This window comes from Humulus lupulus, chromosome 3, assembly GCF_963169125.1.
Source record: "Humulus lupulus chromosome 3, drHumLupu1.1, whole genome shotgun sequence".
Taxonomy (NCBI): domain Eukaryota; kingdom Viridiplantae; phylum Streptophyta; class Magnoliopsida; order Rosales; family Cannabaceae; genus Humulus; species Humulus lupulus.
This window is the reverse complement of record NC_084795.1, coordinates 270,369,557-270,375,283: the sequence shown is the minus strand read 5'-3', so window position 1 is coordinate 270,375,283 and position 5,727 is coordinate 270,369,557. Positions and strand designations below refer to the sequence as shown.

Genomic DNA, 5,727 nt, shown 5'->3' with positions numbered 1-5,727 from the left:
TCTTCTTCTGTTTTTTTCTTCTTTTTCTCTCTGCAACAACCCACGTCGGGGTATCACGAAGCCTTGGCCGAAGTTCCATTTTGCCGCCACGCGCCGGAGTTGGAGCACCAGTGGCCGGCGACAACCTCATCCCCAAAACCTTAAGGCCATCGGACTTAAGACGCACCCGAACGGAGCAGTCAAAGTTTCGTTGTCAAAACTTTGACCGCACTTTCCAGCGAACCCAGACCTCCGTTTGGTGAGTGGGTGGCACCGTTGGAACCAGTGTGAAGGGAGGAACGTCGCCCACTAAGTCATTTCAGTCAACTCACCGTTTTTCTCCGGCGAAATTTTGGGTATCTCCGCCCCTTCGGAGGCATTTTCCGGCGACACCAGAGGTCAGTTGAGCAAAGGGGTTGTACTTCTGTGATGTACTACTCCAGAGGATCGTTTTGATATATGCTATGCATATATTCATCTACGTTCCCGGTACCGCTATCAACTGCTAGTGTGCACCGCTTGGGTGAGGTTTCGGAACTTGAATTTTTAAATATGGTCATATTATATGTCGTTGGACACGATTTTGAATAAGGAATCCAATAATGATAATCATTTGCTCATTTGATACTCGTAGGAAAATCGTGATATATAGATCCAATTTAATTCGCTCTAGGATAATCGTTAAGCTTGGGAGTGTCCCTTGGGGCTCGGACTGAACATTCTTAAGAGGTAGGGACTCAACTTGACTATTGGACTTGTTGTACTCTTATTGAATTGCATTAACATATTCCAATTTTGATATTTATAAAGTGTTTGAAAAATGGAAAACTTAATCTGCATATTTTCTGTTCTGTTCTGAGGGCACGGAGTGCCAAATATATTATTTTGCTCACTTAATTATGCAGGTTATGATTTTTGGGTTTTATACAAATGCAGCTGTTATGCTGCCCAATTTTCTAAAATAAAAAGGGAATATGTTTATTTCTTCTCGTGTTTACCTGCATTTGGTTATATCGATGAGAGCCATAGTGATCATGATTTGTGCATGTTGTTGTTTCACGACCTAGTCTCTGTGTCATCATAGGTAGATCAGGTGTCCACTCACCTGTAGGTGTAAAGACCTAGCATCTGTATACAGGAAGTGTTCTGAGCCTCCCCATTGTGGTGGTTATCAGGTTCGGCTACCCGGTTTAGGATGTCGGATTTTCTATGGTGGGTAACGGGAACTAGGGGTCTAGTGGACTGGGTGATGTGCACTGGTAGCTATGCTCTTATGATTACTTATGGTTTCTCTCTATTTTGGTTTATACATGATGATGTATGTTTTGTTTTAAAAAGCTAACCATGTAGGGGTTTTTATTGAACTTTTGAGTCCTATGTTCTTAGTTGCTTTCCTACTGGGCTTTATAAGCTCACCCCCTATATCTCTCCCATTCCAGGATCCTAGTGACGCAAAACGTGGATAAGGTGAATTATCGCTGAAGCTAATGTGTTTAGCTCCCTAGTCCTATCTTTTGAGCATTTTGTATTTAATTTGGAACCTATCGGTCTGTATATCTAAGTTAGCTATGTAATAGTTAGACATGAGGAATGGTGGATGCTAAGTATTATTATGGTGTTTTATGACTAATTAAATTTAACTATTTGGTGACTACATAACTGTGGGGATATTATTGTTCTATGTATTAAGATAAATGATCCTACTTTTATCCATGATATTTTAATATATAATTATAGGAGTTATTTCGTTGTCCTGACTTATAATTATAGTAATATTTAAAATAAATTAAAGGATCATTTATAAAGACTATTTTCCACAAAGGGTCAAAGTTTGACCTTTGACCACCCAAGTTATGGATATTACAACTCTGCCACAGCCTAGGGCTCGGGTTGTGACAGAAAAATGGTATCAGAGCACCGGGTTTAAATACCTCGGAGTGTGTCACCAAATAGATTAAATATTTTTTTTGTAAAGTATTTTAATATATAAATGCATATGTATGTAGAAAGCATCCATTCCTCACTAACTGTTTAGCTTTAAACTCTCAGACCTAAGTTGATGGCTCCGAGAGGAAGGGCAACGAGGAGGAGGCCTGCAGCTGAAGTCCCTGAGGCTGAACTTCCCCCTCAGCCAGCTGCATTTCCGATGAATGCCATTCTTGAGGCTTTAAGAGGCCTTCCTGCCCAGCAGATGGATCCAGCTACTCGGCAGAGTCATCACTTCCAGATTTTCCACCGGATTCAAATGCTTGAGTTTAAGGGTGGGCAAGACCCTATGATGGCTGAAAGGTGGTTGAGACAGATTAAGAAAAATTTCAACACCATGGGAACACCTGAAGAGTATCAAGTGACTTTTGCTGTATCTAAGTTAGAGGGTAGTGCAGCGGATTGGTGGGAAACCTTGAGTAGGACTACTGAGACTGAGGGGATGACTTGGAGAGACTTTGAAAAGGTCTTCAGGGAACAATATTTTAATCCATCTCACCGGAGGACTTTAATTGGGTCATTTGACAGCTTAAGACAGGGGGACATGACAGTAAATGAGTTCTACATAAAGTTTGTAGAATTATCTTCCTATGCTTATGCCGGTGCAGTCGATCAACCTCTTTTGATTGAACAGTTTCTTCGTCGCTTAAGCCCTTCAATATTGGGTCCACTTGCCCCTATGACCTTTGGAAATTTGAATGAATGTGTAACAGCAGCCTTACGGACTAAGGCTCATCAAGAAGGAATTGAAAGAAAGAATCCGGCCCGAGAAAGAGGAAATGATAGGAAAATGAACAAGAAGATCCAAGGGCGATGGTTATCCCAGGGACAACAACTTAGTGGGAGTAGCAATAGTAGTGGATCTGCAGGAAAGACTCGAATTGGGCCGTATGGGTGTTTCAGTTGTGGCCAACAGGGTCATAAGAAGAAAGATTGCCCACAACGACAACAGAGGTTCCAACCATCACATGGAGGACCCATAGGGAGTTATGCTAGGTCTACTCCTTTTGCAGGACAACCAAATAGTAACCAATCTCAGTCTTCATCCTATAGTTTCACACCTGCACCAAGGCAACAATCCCAATATCAACATCAGTTCAAGCCCCAAGGTTCAGGATTCAACCAGGGGTACTCGCAGAGTTTCCAAACTCCCATTTCTGCTGGGAGTCAGAGAGGGTTCAATCAAGGAGGAGGTTCTGGTGCAAGCACAAACCATCCTGGTCATGGAAAAGGGAAAACAAAGGAAAAAGTCTCTGGCCAAGCCTATGCTCTTGGTGGTGGTGATGCGCAAGGAGGATTAAGCCATGGAGTTGTGGATGGTATGGTTCTTATCTCACACTCTTGGGCTCATGTATTATTTGATACTGGTGCATCGCATTCTTTTATATCATTAGTGTTTGCTAGCATGTTGGGTTTGAGTTGGGAAACTTTTAGTCCTACACTGCAGTTGAGTGTACCTATGGGAGGGCATGGTGAAGTATCAACCATCTGCAAATCGGTTTGTATTGTGCTTGAAGGGCATAATTTATTAGGAAACCTGATGGTGTTACCTATGGGACAATTCGATGTGATTCTTGGCATGGATTGGTTGTCTAAGTACCAAGCCATTGTAGATTGCTCATGAAAAAGGGTGACTCTTTTAACTCCAAGTGGAGACTTCTTAGTATATCGGGCCAGCATGAATGCAATAAGGCATAATCCTATCCTTAAGGCATGTTTTGATGGGAAAAGAAACTTAGAGTGTTATGGGAGTCTGTTTGCAATCGAGGATGAGTCTAGGCCTCTAGACAAGTTTCCTTGGATATCAGTGGTTAGTGGCTTCCCAGATGTGTTTCCTGAGGATTTGCAAGGACTACCACCTGATAGAGAGATCGAGTTTTGCATTGATTTGATTCCCGGGACTCAACCAGTTTCTACTGCACCTTATCGCATGGCACCTGCAGAGTTAGCTGAATTGAAAAAGCAATTGGGTGAGCTAATGGATAAAGGTTACATTAGGAACAGTACTTCTCCCTGGGGAGCTCCAGTTTTGTTTGCCAAGAAAGTTGATGGATCCTTACGACTGTGCGTCGATTATCGAAAATTGAATCAAATGACAATTAAGAACAAGTATCCTTTGCCAAGGATAGATGAGTTGTTTGATCAGCTCGGAGGTTCAAAGTGTTTTTCCAAGATTGATTTGAGGTCAGGCTATCATCAATTAAGGATTAAGGAAGATGATATTCCTAAAACTGCTTTTAGAACACGTTATGGACACTTTGAGTTTTTGGTGATGCCATTTGGATTGACAAATGCACCTGCAGCATTTATGGACCTTATGAATAGGATCTTTAGACCCTATTTGGATAAGTTTGTGGTTGTTTTTATTGATGATATTTTGGTGTATTCCAAGACCCCTGAGGACCATGCAGAACATTTAGCTATAGTGTTGCAAACTTTGAGGGACCATCGATTATATGCTAAGAAAGAGAAATGTGACTTCTGGATGACCGAGGTCAAATTCTTAGGGCATGTAATATCTCAAGAAGGCATTACTGTGGATCCTGCAAAGATAGATTCTATCTTACATTGGGGAAGACCAAAGAACGTTACTGAGGTTCGAAGTTTTCTTGGATTAGCAGGTTACTATCGTCGCTTCGTGGAGAATTTTTCTCGTATTGCTATGCCTTTGACAAAGCTAACGAGGAAGGATTTAAAGTTTGTGTGGGATGACAGTTGTGAAGAAGCTTTCAGAGAACTTAAGCGAAGATTGACTACGGCGCCTGTCCTCACTATGCCTAATAGTGATGAGCCTTATGTGGTATTCACTGATGCTTCTGGTACTGGTTTAGGAGGAGTTCTCATGCAAAATGGCAAGGTTGTTGCCTATGCTTCACGCCAATTGAAGCCACATGAGAAGAACTACCCTACACATGACTTGGAACTTGCAGCAGTGATTTTTGCCTTAAAAATTTGGAGATGTTACTTATATGGGGCAAAGTTTGAATTATATTCTGATCATAAGAGTTTAAAGTATCTCTTCACTCAAAGAGACTTAAATTTGAGGCAAAGAAGATGGGTCGAGTACATGGAAGACTATGATTTCACTTTGCAGTATCATCCTGGAAAAGCAAATGTGGTCGCTGATGCATTAAGTAGAAAACCTCATGGCATTTTGGCTTGTTTGGCTCTTGAGGATTGGAAAAGGACGATCATTGTGGGTGAATATGAATTAGAGTACTATGACGGAAAAGATATTGCTTGTGTTTCAAACGTAGTGGTTACCCCAATGCTACTTCAGCAAGTTAAGCAATGTCAGTGGCAAGATGAGAAATTGAGACTTATCTGGAATCGAATCCGAAGCGGTGAGCAGTTAGATGGATGGACAGTAAATGCTGAAGGATTCTTATACCATAAGGGAAGATTGGTTGTTGCAAATATTCTTGATCTTAGAGAGTCTATTATGATCGAGGCTCATAGGTCTAAATTTGTTGTACACCCTGGAAGCACCAAGATGTACCAAGACTTGAAGAGGCAATACTGGTGGGAAGGTATGAAGAGAGATGTGGCTAACTTTGTAGCTAAGTGTATGGTTTGCCAGCAGGTTAAAGCTGAGCACCAGAGACCTTCGGGGTTGCTTCAACCCTTACCTATACTAGAATGGAAGTGGGACAAGATCACGATGGACTTTGTGACAGGATTACCGTTAACACCATTAAAGCATGACACTGTCTGGGTGATTGTTGATCGTTTGACCAAATCTGCTCATTTCATTCCAATTAG

General features: G+C 41.6%; 1 long non-coding RNA gene across 1 annotated transcript; it reads left to right on the top strand.

The window, feature by feature from the left end:
• Positions 1-508: 508 nt before the first annotated feature.
• LOC133824185 (uncharacterized) lies at positions 509-1,682 on the top strand. Its single transcript, XR_009888491.1, has 2 exons — positions 509-708; positions 1,419-1,682. It is a non-coding gene; the product is annotated as an uncharacterized LOC133824185 (long non-coding RNA).
• The last annotated feature ends 4,045 nt before the right edge of the window (positions 1,683-5,727 follow it).